The sequence below is a fragment of the Marmota flaviventris genome, chromosome 1 (genome assembly GCF_047511675.1).
Source record: "Marmota flaviventris isolate mMarFla1 chromosome 1, mMarFla1.hap1, whole genome shotgun sequence".
Lineage (NCBI taxonomy): Eukaryota > Metazoa > Chordata > Mammalia > Rodentia > Sciuridae > Marmota > Marmota flaviventris.
In genome coordinates, this window is record NC_092498.1 from 10,015,281 (window position 1) to 10,028,855 (window position 13,575).

Below are 13,575 nucleotides of genomic sequence, written 5' to 3' on the forward strand. Positions count from 1 at the left end.
GTCTGGGAATGGCAACTTAGATTTATAGAAGCAGGTACTTTAAAAATTAATCAGTCATTCCCAGTCCTTGATAAAATTCAGGGTTTTCCAAGGGCACTTCTCTAATAGCTATCCAGTGGTGCAGGGTGCTACACCATTGAGAGCACTTTAATCTTCTAGACCAAATCAATGAAGAATACTGTTGAACACAAGACAGCCTGGTAATCATACCATCCAATGCTCCAGTTAACCTCAGTACGAGGGAGATATTAGCAGGCATCATCAAGTAATCAATTTTAAACACCTGGAAGAATACAATACACTAGAGAGAAACCAAGCATTCTTTATTAAGAGCATTTAATCTGTGTCTATAAGGGTCCCATGCCCTAAATTTGTTGGGGTAATCTATGTTTCCTAACTATGCCAGCTCTTTTTCCTGACTATTTTATCTACATTATCATTACCACAATGAATTTGAAGCCTTCCCATCATTCAAGGTCAAATTCAAGTTCAATGCTGCATGCATAGCATAGTTACATGTGTTCTTTTATTGCTGAAAGAAAATTTAACTAGTCATAAAAAGACTCGATGATATTACACAAAATATTCTGGTTAATTCTAGACCTAGAGCATGACATCTCATGCTCAAAGTCAGAATAGTCTTAAAGTGTCAAAAGACAGATTACCTGTTCCAGCCTTCACCAGTTGTAATTTTAAGGGTATACATTTATTGATGCCACTGAAATACTCCTTAGTTTTCATGAAAAATTTGAGTTTACTAGACTAATATCTATACTCTAAAGAAGAATGTTCACTTTTAAAAAATGATACCTTTATATGCACATAAACAACTCTGCTGAAATGAAATTAGTCTGGGAATGGCAGACAGACTGAAATCTTTTACAAAAGTCTAATGCTAAATTAGTCTCTAGAATCTTCATACTGATCCTTAAGGGGATTTTTCAAATAAAAGGAATTTTATTCAAAATCCAATTATAAAAATAACTTGCTAAGTGATTTTAGCAAAACTTCTGTCTATGTAACAGGTTTTTTAAATGAATAAAGTCAATAATTAAATTGGTATTTTAAATATAAGTAAAAGGGAAGAAAGATTTTTGATATTTTCGAGTACAGTGCCTGAGTTGCTATGGTAAAGAATAAGGCATTTTGGACAACTGGTTGAGCATTGCATAAAGAAGAAAACTTACTGTACATGGTCAGGCTGCAGAGGGCTCCTCAAGATGCCTGAAGGTTGTGTTCTCAAATACATATTCCTACCGCCTCTCCCTCACCCCCAGATCAAATCTGTCAGTGTTTTGAAATAGTTCTCAACTTCTCAAACAGATATTCTAGATAACTGCTGTCAAAAAGGCATTGCCAGATTGATGAGCATATGTTCTCTGGAGTTCTCAGATCTGCATTCAGAACTTGCTCTTCCTATGACCACTGTGTTACTTGGTGTGAGTTCACTATACCCTTTAATCCTCTGTGTTTCCATCTACACAATAAAGACCAGTATTTTAAGTCAGTGTGAATCTCAGTGAGACATTACATGCATGCACTTAACACATAAGGATGATTTCAGGGAAATATGAGAATGATGTGCTTTTATTTTTTTCCTGAAAGTTTTTCCTCTCCAAGTTATTCACCTTCAAGGACTCACAGGAAACATACTACCCCAGGAAAGAAGGGATCTATTCATCCTAGAACAAAGAGGACATTGGTTGGCTTTGAGCATCAAAGCAATTCCTCACAGAAATATAAAGGTCTTGAAATCCAGGATTTACCTGTGGAAAATAATTACCTAAATTCCTTTAATTCAGCAGAACATATCAAATGATAAAAATCTGCCTGACCAGATCATGTAACCCAGAGTAGAGGAGAAATAGGGTTTCTATCCCTTCTTGCCCTCCGGGAAAGAAGAGCAGAGATGAGGAACTTAAGTGGTGAGATGGTTGTATCTTGGTATTGCTTGCTGCTGTGCTGGAGGGAGAGGTGGCAAATTGGATAGAAGAGAGTGTACCCTGGTGTCTCCTTTAGGATCTGAAAGAGAGTAACCTCATAGGCTGCCCGCCACATCCACTGGCTAAAGTTGCTGTCAGTAAGTGAAAGCAAAAGTGAATGTGGTTAGGAGAAACAAGGCCTGAGAAAGCATCACAGGAGAGCCCAGGACACTTCTACAAGGTGATGGCCAACAGCCTCCGTAGGTCCATGGACATCCATTAGGAGAGGGGTGGGGATGTGCTCAGTCAGATGCAAGTTAGGTTCAGGGTCCTAAAGAAAAGGTTTCCATGGAAAGGAGAGATTGACTAACTGCAAGCAATGCAGATGGAAACGGAATGAAGCCATGAGCGACCTCCTGAGCATCAGGGTGGGGCCCAGGTATCAAAAGGAGGTGCTCTGACTTGCAGGCTGAGGAGTTCTGGAAGGACTGAGTACCACTAGATCATTATCCAGAATGATCACATTCACATACTTGAGAAGCAAATGGCAGCAGAAAGATCCTAGAGGACTCTGGGTCCATTGAACCTCCAGAGTCAACTGCTAGCACCCACCTAGGGACCAAATTACACAGCAACTTATCTGGAATCAAGTGGCAACTGGCCCATCTCCTTGATCTTCTCTGTGACTAAGCCACACATTCCTTTCAAATCCTACTAGAGAGCACAGGGAGAGAGAGGAGCTAAGTCTGAGAATATTCAATACTAAGAGATTTTGTGCTTGTCAACCTAAATAAAGTACAGAGAAAGATTCTCCATATATTAGGAAGTTTATTTGGGAATAATAGAACATTGCAATAGGAATGCATGTGCCATAGTAAACCAGGGGTATTTTGTTTGACAATCCAATGTAGATTACCCAATAGGATTAGATTTAACCACCTACACTTGCTATATAAAAGGGCTGGGGTTTGCTAGTGAAATGAATCATATAAGTAAAATCATAATATACTGTTGATACAGTTTTCTCCACTGTTTTCCAGAATACAACGATACAATAACACAAATAATGCTCAAAATAACTTGCATGGGAAAGCATATCACCTCCACCAACCATTGCAAGACTGACAGAAAACCAATGTTTATCAAGGGACAGTGGGCCCAAGTTCACTGCTGCACTGTGAGGGTAGACACAGGCTAAACATCTGCAGTTTGTTTTTTCATGATCACATATCATTTGTTTAATCTCCTATTCATTTCATTTCCATACAATTTTGTTCAGGCGTGAAAAGCTAAATGATTATGAAGGAGACCACTATCCCACTATTTTCATGTGAAACCCAGCCCTCCAGTTGAATAATGGTATGCAGTATATGGAGGGGTATAGAACTGGGTACTGCTGGGGGGAAAAAAGAAAAAAATAAAGCAAAATTTTATTCATAGCTTTAGGTATGGGCCTTAGTAACATAAAAAAATGCTAGGGACCTTACCACCAAACGATGAAAAATAAAAAACATGTCAATTGATTTCACCATAAAAGCTGCTGTGTACATCCATTTTATGGAAGCTGCTTAGAGATTAAAGAGCCATCACTCTGAATAAAGTCGACCTTAACTTCAGACATCTGAAAAACTACAAGTTTAAATTAGGATGATGATAATTTTCCTCAGACAATTTTGAAAAAGGTGTAATTCTGTAGCTAAAATAGGAAAGTTGGAAAAAATCTTTCAAATATCAGTTCTTAAATCAACCATTTCCATGATGTAAAATCAATGATCATCACCAGGAAAAAATTGGTAAGTTCTAACTTTTTTTCTCAGGGTGACATTAGTCTTATAAAGCTGTACTTTCAAGGTTTTCCTTTTTGCTTTATGGTATTTCCATTTAGTTGTCTGTATTTTTTTTCTAGCCCAAATTTTAGTAGCAGTTTTGTACTGGGGCTCATATCTTGATGAGTTTGTAGTAATTCTCACAAAAATTTAAAGTGAGTATTTCTCAAAATATTACAGTTCTAGAAACGTACGTGGATCACATCCTAGCAGAAACTTGAGTAGTTATGGTTGAATTGGCTTGGCCACCTCAGAATTAGTGGGAGAAACATAAAGAGATATTATAAATTTAGAGACCAAACCCTCCAAAACTTGTAAATTAATTTTTCAATACTAACAGCACTAATTATTTGTTAATATTTTACAGTTACAGAATTGCTCTTACGGGAAGAGTTTTCAAGGATGTGTGTGTGTGTGTGTGTGTGTGCACGCGTGCACATTACATATATATAATAGGCAATTGTATTTTCATAGTTACACTGAATTGCAGTGTATATAAAGATGTAAGTTCTGGATTTTTTATAAGTTTATTAATAAAGTACTTTGAAATCACTAGTGATAAAATGACTATGACTAACAATGCTTTGTTATTGATTTGTTATATATACAAACATATATGGGGGCAGGATAGATTAGGGACCCTTGAATCAGGCCAAATCTCACCTTGATTAGTAGAGCTGACCTGAAGCTAAAGACCTCCCCTTCATCTTGCTCCCTGAAGCTATTAGAAGACTAAACTTTCTGAAGTGGAAACATCAAGAACCTGTTTTCGAAACGATTGCCCAATCACTCTGAAAAGCATGCACAGAGACACCCTATGATAAACCAGAGGGAAGAATCCCCTACTAAGACTTCATTTATATTACTTACATATCATGAATTTAATATAAAACCCAGGAATGAGCATTGGATACATGGAAGATAGGCATTATGGGCAAGACAGAGGAATCTGTCAATCACTCCTCACTTAGCACAAATCACTCCTAGTAAAAAGCTCACCAAAGATGAGCAAAGAACTCAGAAGCACATATAAACCAAAAATCCCCTGAGTCCAAAGGGGGATGTCCTTGGGTGTCCTCACTGCAACCCCACACCTTATCTTATTCCAATAAAGTCTCTTAACTTTTAGTCTTTGTCTTACTGAATTCTCCTGACCTCATGACACATATATTTTAAAAATTATATATACATATATAATTTTTCTGGTTTGTAGAACCTGCTAAAATCGTATTAGATTCATGAGGGATGAGAGAAGTCTAAATAAAGGCTTTTCAGCTTCTAGTCCAAGGCTGCAAAAACAGTTAAATATAATTAAGATTCCAGTAAGAAATGGTATCTAAAAACAAAGTGATATCATTTTTAAAAATCAAGGATATTATAGTTTAATGCACAAAGTTTCTTAAAAATACACACAAATAGAAAGTACAAAGTATAGCTACAAAGTATAGCTGAGAATCAGAAAATATGGTGATTTAAAATCTGTCATGGGTTGACAGTGTGAATTATGTGAAACACAAGGACTGGCTTTCTAAAGAATAGTGGGGGTTGGCCAAATGTACCTCTTTTTGAAGCCCCTACCATGGTAAAATGAGCTACTTGGCTAAGATGTGGGTGGAAGTTTCAGATTTCACGGCAGGTCCAGAAGGTTCTAAAAGCAACAGACCATTCATCAAATCAAGTTAATTGGGAATATGGTGTTTTTCTGTTTTAAAATGTTGACCTACCCCACAGGCACAGAGCACAGCTGGGATTTGTGTACTGCCTAGGTATTGGTTTGACAGGGTAGCTGATGTTAAGTAGGTACAGACAACACAGGAGTATGGAAGTCAAAGAGAAATCAAAGGTGAAGAATTTGTCCCACCAGTCCAGTAAGAGACGGTAATCTCATGGACATGCAGCCACACAGGTATAGATTTGCCAACTTGCAGACTTGTATGTGATTTGTCAAGGGATGAGGGAAGTCTAAATAAAGACTTTTCAGCTTCTAGTCCAAGGCTGTCTCTGGGCCTCCCTGGTAGCTCATTTCCAGGCATATAAATGGTACTAATCTCCCCTGCGGAGAGAGGTATTCAAAGGAGCTGAGTTTTAGGGATTCATTACAAAAATCTCCATTTCTTCATTTTGGGTTGACATATCTAAACTGCAGGAAAGACTGAAAGGTAGCTAATGTCTATGATGTAGGATCCTGTTCATAGCCATGGGATATCTTCAGATACTCCTGGACAGAGTGACACAAAAAATCTCAGTTGTATTTGACTTGGACGCATCTCAAACCGAACTCGTACACTAGGTTGAGGCATCCTCTAAAGAACTGACCTGTGATAACAAATCTCACATTTTAAATTCCTGTTTATTAAGGAAGGTAACACACGGCGGGCAGAGCAATGACAAGTCCCAGTCAAAATGGCTGTGTCCCAACTTTGTCCTGGAGTTTCATGTTCCAGGGTGAATTAATAATTCAATCTTCATGAGCCATCAATTCTAGTCCCCCTTTAAAAGTTTGGCAATGGTCCCAGCTAATTTCATTTATGATGTGGATTTTTTTGAGACCATGAGCATTCAGAGAATGAAAAAGGGCAAGCCTCCTCTCATTATATGAGTGTGTTTCTGTTCTTTTTTTTCCCCTTCCAGTAATACTTTATTGATTTATTAATCAGCAACAAATCAAAGGGTAAGGACATGCCATTTCCTCATTAATTAGTCATAGGAACAAGCAACACTAATCAGTCTTACTTCAACTATAAATAATTAGTCTTCTTTATTTCTCTTGAGAGGAGAGTGAAGTATAGAAATTTTGATCATGCTTCATAAATTTTTTTTCACAGAATGAAAATATATTGTCTGATATATAAATTTTGAGAAATACATAAACAGAAAATATGTTTTAGTGCTTAACAGTTTTTATTCATGACTTAGAAGAGTTGAATTTTCATTAGCTTATGTGTGTGTATGTTTTTTCTTTGTTTGTTTTTTGACATCCAGTTGCTACTTTTTTTTCACTCCAAAATGAGTCTGCTACAGAGAAAGAGATCTAAAGAACTTAAAGTTCTACTTAGGATTTTACTGAATTATGGTAACTTTTTCTACATTAAATACATTTTCTACAGTTTTGTGATTCTATTCTTCAAACAATCCTTCAAGTACTTACTCACATTGGTCATTCAACAAATCTTTATTTGGCAGCAGTGCATATCACTGTGCAAGATGCAACACTGACTTTATAATATTGTATAAGGTGCACATGGTTCTAATAATAATGGTCTACCTTCAAAGAGGGGAAAGTGAACCTCAAGCCAATAAACATCAAAATAAATGCATTATTATAAATTGAGAAAACTTCCAAGGAAAAACAATTACTTCTACTTCCTAATAGTGACTAGTTTTGAGGGTTTTCATTACCCTGCTTGTCAAGTTAGTTGACAACTAAATACAAATATTCTTTCTCACTAAAATACATCTTAACAGATTTCTTCTCCATTCTTTTACTTTTATTTAGAAAAATAAATTGCTCAAGAACTGTTTTTTGCCCTCAATCTGTACCTGACTAAGCTGATTGTGTTACTGTCCATACTGCCATCAACCAAGTTTTAGCTTTTATAAAAATCAACCTCTTTCCACTGAGACTAGAGTCACCTCCAGACATGGCTGTTGTGTGCTCAAGTCCTGGGAGAGAATCTGCTGCTCTTGACTCACTGGTGAGGATAATCAGTTTCCTTCAGTGCCCAGAGCAGACACAGCCCTACCTGGGTACCTGAAAGTGAGGGCTGGTAGCCATACCTTCTCCCTCAGGGAGCTGGTACCTGCTGTGCCCGACTATAAGCACTTTTTTCCTCTTTTCTAGGGCTACTCCAAGGTTCTGGAGAAGGGAAAGCTCCCAAAGCAGACTGACCTCATGAGGGCCCAATTTCTCAGTAGAAGTGCTGTGAAGAAGATAGTCTGGGGGTGCCCTGGTGACTTCAAGCATATGGAAGTAGCTTCCTAAAATGCTAACACATGGTAAATAAAATAAAATGAATGAAATAAATATCTTTCAAATTCACTACTAACATCATCTGTATAGCCATTGCACAAATTATTGTGAGGTATCTTCCAGTTGATAAAATACAAATTTGTATCTATTGTTTAATTTAAACTCATTTCCTAATGGCATTTCTAAGATAGAAAGTCACCTAGCACAATATAGCATTGGACTTTATTTTCTGCTAAGTTTAAAAAATATTTGCTCTGCACTCAAGTTACTTGCTCTCATGTTGTGAGTTCCACCAGAGATTTTTAAAGCAATTTAAACTCTATAACCCAGACTTCTGCTTTAATCACTATTATTAAAATGACTCTTCATCTATTATTTTGAACCAAGCAACCAACATCTCTCTCTCTACCTCTCTCTTTCTCTCTCTATCTCTTTTTCTGTGTACAGTGGATTGAACCCAGAGGCACTCTGCCACAAAGGTATGTCCACATCCCTTTTTATTATTTTATTTTGAAATAGGGTCTCCCTAAATTGCCCAGGCTGGCCTGGAACTTGACATTCTCCTCCTCAGTCTCTCCAGTAGTGGGATCACAGGTGCATACCACCATGCCCAACTTCTCTCTCATGTTTTTATTGATAACCATATATTTTTTAAAAAATGCTCATTTTACATATGAATTAAAAACTTGATTTTCCATGTTTAAAAAAAGTTTACCGGAAATTAAAAAAAAAAGTTATATGATCTCACCCATTGGTAGATAAATGAAAGAAAGGTAATAGAAGGAAGTCAATCAAAATTGACGGAAACCTAATACCAATCTCTGCCATTTATACGATGTTATTTGAAAGAAGCTAACTAACATTTATGTAAATCCTCTTTAAACCAAGAATATAATTTAAATAATATTACCTTACACTAAGGAAACCTAGAATGGAAAGCATTTTCATAACCATTTAGAGAAAACTAAGTCTCCAGTGATAGTTATTAGGGTTTAGAGGAATCTCTGTCTTATTGCAATACTCCTTTGCCCCCATTGTACAACATGATACATTCCCCTGTGTTACCAGCTATAGAATGGTCTAAAAACTAAAAATCCAAGTTCACATGTAGATACATGGTGTTACAATAGAGTAGAAGATAGGGTACATGTCCCTGGAAGCCTCCTCTGGAAAAAAGAGAGGGAAGGTCTGATGTTTTGATGATTGACTTGGTCAGTGCTGCTTAGTCAAGCAGCAATGCTTTGGGGTGAATATTTAAGAACTCCTTACCTTGAGATCATTAACATGAATATCTTGTATTAGTTAAGAATCTACAGCTTCTTTGTGAATAAAAATTGATGTAACTATATGCCAAAAGAAATAATTCTAATTTTGTATTTTGTTTGTAGACATAGAAAGTTCTATTAACTCAGTGTATTGGAACAAAGCTTAAAATGCAGATAGAAACAAATTTTGTGAAGCTACTGCCCCAAATTGGTGATTCATCTACATGGGAAAGTTTCATTGGTGAGACTTAGCATCAGAGGAACATATGCATATAGACTGTAACTTTTATTTTAATAAGTTGTATACTTAATTTTTAATGCATTTCATCATTTTCACCTTGTGGCCAAAATAATGTTGACCAGGAACACCTCTTTAAAGTACTTCTTATGAAAAGAGAAATGGTACATTATATTCCTGACACTTAAGGTCAAGTACAGAAGATGCATTGTATATTAATGTACCCAATATATCAGACAAGAAGTTAATGTCTTCCCTCCCTTTTGGGTCTAGAATATTTCATAAAACTATTTTTACTTTCTTCACTATGATTAATAGTATCCCAGAAATACTCTGTCCTGACAGAACATAAGGACAGCTTTGATATTATATGAGAATCATGGAGGCATTGATTCTCATTATATTTGAAATGATACATTTCAGAAATGGGAAATAATTTCACGTATAGGTTTCATTCAGCACAACATAGTGTGTTATTTTCCTCTAGGAATTTATTCAAAATAATGATTAATAATTGCAATTTTGGCTGAATTACTTGAATTCTTTAATGCATTCTTCCACTAAAAACTTTGCTGGAGCAGTTTGGCACTTTAACATGAACCATCTATGACTGACATTCACAACAGAAACCTATTTTGCAATTTTTTTTTCATCTGGGTCAATGATTTTAATTTGCAATGTGGCCTTGAAAAATACTGTTGTAAATAATGTTTAAAATATGCTAAAATAGAACTTAACTAAAACCAAATGCAAATAACAAAACAGATATAGGTCATTAGATTTTCTATTAGTGGATTCTAATTTTTTTTTAATCTGTTTTTTTCTAGGTTATTTTTCCTTGCTGGTAGCCTTGTGGGGAATCATCACAGCTATGCTATCCTGGACAGAAGTCCCTGTGCAAAACTTATCTCAAGAAATATAAAAGATATTCCTTAAGCATATATATCCACTCACCTTAAATATTATAAAATAAAATCTCCTGACAGACCTAAGTTTCAACATTAGACATTTCTTCATCATGGTACACATACAACAGCTGGATCCATTCCAACATGAAATTTCACTTGTAATTTATTCCATAGGGAAAAGTACATGGTCTGAAGGATACAATTGTTTTTACCCTGTAAACAAGTTCTTCTTCTGTATTCTATATTTTATTTTTAATACCTCAATTGAACATATTATTTTTGCACATAATTTTAATTTCAAAATTGCTATATAATTCATTAAAGGTACTTGAATGCAAAGATAAGTAATAGGGTGCTGTTAGTAGTTTCCACTCCTACATATGGTCACATTCAAATTTTTTAAAAAAATCTACTGATTCATTCTTGTTTCAACATTCTAAAGTTTCTAGAATAGTCTTTCACTCAAAGTGCATAAATATGTTTGTCTAAAGTGGTTCTGCTCAGCAATTTAATAAATTGTGCAGTCCACAGGGAATACCATTAATTATGTAAAGACTGATGGGGATTCATTTACTTCGTTTCTTTCTGAACCACTTGACTTGTCTCTATTTAATTAAACAATAACAAATGTGATGGTAGGGAGAAATTATGCTGTCAGTGAACAATACTAAATATGTCCCTGGAATAGAGAATGCCATTTTAGATGTCTTCATATTTAGAGAGAAAATCAGAGTAAGATCACTACAGACTCTTGCCCACACGCCTAAACCTTATTGACAGGTATCGTCCATCATATGTTCACTGTAGTTTTGAGTTATGGAGAACACTGAGAAGACAAATAACAATCACTGCGTCAGCACATTCCTTTATTTCATCCCTCGCAGAGTCCATTTTCTTTCAGGGAAGCAGATTCCAGGCACTTTATGTAATGTTCACATGTCTTGCTTCAGTACCAAAGTTGGGCCTTGTTTACAAAGCCCGCTGCACTGCACTGTGAACTTGGAATATCAAAATGTTAAAGACAGGCTCCCATAGGGACAGTGAGTTAATGTAATAACTCACCACAAAACCATTAAAGTCACATAATTGTAAACTGACATTTGTAACAAGTTACCAATTTAGTTGAATATCTAAAATGTTTTTACTGTAGAGCTGAACTACTTGAAATTTTGTAACCACACAATCCATGACCATATTAAGTCACCAACACCAAAGGATTGCCACAGAGGAGGTCACATTGGAGATAATCTGTGGATCTCTGGCATTAAGAACTGCGGTGGTTTTTGTAACCTTTCTACTCTGGTTTCTATCTTTGCATAATAATATGTAAATATCTCCTTTGGAAAAGATATAGTTCAGGCCTACTCGTATTTATAACACAAGCAAAACATTCATACCAGTGCATATAACAGAATACCAGAAACTGTTCATAGGTCTTCTGATACACATTAACTCCTCTCTGACAAAATTTTTTATGACCAAGTTTCAATCAGGAGTCAGCAAAAGCAAAGATATTTTATCACTTGGAGAGAGGCGGCACAGACACACTGACACAGTAGTAGATACTTTTGTAATTTTCCCTTCAGAGTTAATCTCTTTTTTTTTAAAGTATTATAAGATTAATGAGTATTGGAATTGATCATTTAACATTCCCTTGAAATATAAATGAAATGATTCATAGAAAAATTTCTAGAATTTTTCCCAATATGTTTTATTTATCTTATCATAACAATATTAAAATCAATATTATGATGCCTATATAATTTTACCAAATAATTAAAATTTGATACATAACTAAAAGTATTTTGTAAGTTTCAAACTAAAAAAACCCAAATCATAATTAATTATATTTAATAAACAAGCTGATTACTGTTTGCTTTTGTTTTAATTTTAGAATTTAATGAAAATTAAAACTTTTACATAAAACAAGCAAAGTCTCACAGCCATACAATAAATCATAAAACAAAATTTTCTAAATAATTGAAAAGATTTATCAATTGGGCATACCACAATATGTTCATTGTGTAAAGTAGAATAATAATCAGAATTAAAAGGATAATTGATTTAACATACCAATTTTCAGAGACAACGGATGTCAACATTTTGATATAGTTATTTCTGGTTCTGTAATGTTCATTTTCTGTACTCATAGTTTAGCTGGTTATTGCCATACAATTTTATATGATAATAATATAAAACATTATAGCAGATTTCATATATTATTATACATGCATTATGAACAAAATTTTAGTAGCTATATAAGACAACATCTACACATATTAAATCTACCAGACAGCTCATAACTTGTACAGATATTCTCCATTGTTAAATATTTTGGCTATTTTAAATAACCATGTCACAAATGTGTAACAATAAATTCAGGGGCATAGATTTCTTTATATTTGAAACATCAAAAATGGAATTACTGCATCAAAGTTGACATTTTGTATGACTATTGTTGCACATCATTGGGTTTTTAATATTAAAATTAGAGCTAGATAAAAACGATGCTTTCTTTGAATATGAGGACCTCACCAAGGGAATAATCTAGTTTTATCCTTGATAGGAAACTTAATTCCCAATAAAATTTTGCCATCTGTTAAATATAAAAATACCTTAGTTGAAATCAGATAATATGGTTTATGGATGGTGGCCAGAAAGAGGCTGCTATTATTGGTATCTTTTCATGTAAGTTCAAAACTGCCTGTGGCAGCTTAAACAAATATCTTTGTATGCTATGAGTCCCACAATTTCTCCGTTAGCAACCTCTGCTGATAACCACAATTAAAACTATGCAGTTTACCCCAGGCACAGTGGTGAACATCTGTAATCCTAGCCACTCAAGAGGCTGAGTCAGGAGCATTGCAAGTTCAGGGACAGCCTCAGCAACTTAATAAGACCCTGTCTCAAAATTACCAAAATAAATTTAAAGGGATGGGGATGTAGCTCAGTGATAGAGCATCCCTGAGTTCAATCCTTAATACTGCAAAATAAACAACCAAACAAAAAAATTATATAATCTAATTAAAGTCAAGTTTTGCATACACAAAGGAGACCATCAGGATTGTCACCATTCACCAGCTACAGTACAGAAAGTCTGGAAGCCCAAGTGAACTTGATTCTTGTATAACCACCAACCTCTCCATGCTTGCTCTAAAGAAAATCTACAGTCAAAATGTTCTGCTTGTTTCACCACTTTAGGATTCTTTTTATAATTAACACAATATCTTGTGACCAAAACATAAATTCAGGAATAGAATTATATACATTCTACAAAGTATTAACAAAACCAAAACTACATATAATTCCAAATAATTTAATTGAGGTCAAATATCAATTCACAGTTATTAGTAAATATATGATTGACAAACACACATGCGCTCACACACACACACACACACACACATTCTGAGTGAAGATGAAAACTACTTTATCTGCTCCGTTTA

The 13,575-nt window shown here is 35.0% G+C and overlaps 1 non-coding gene across 1 annotated transcript; it reads left to right on the top strand.

The window, feature by feature from the left end:
* The first annotated feature begins 7,364 nt into the window (after positions 1-7,364).
* On the top strand, positions 7,365-7,487 carry LOC114099215 (small nucleolar RNA SNORA3/SNORA45 family). Its single transcript, XR_003583856.2, has one exon. It is a non-coding gene; the product is annotated as a small nucleolar RNA SNORA3/SNORA45 family (small nucleolar RNA).
* The last annotated feature ends 6,088 nt before the right edge of the window (positions 7,488-13,575 follow it).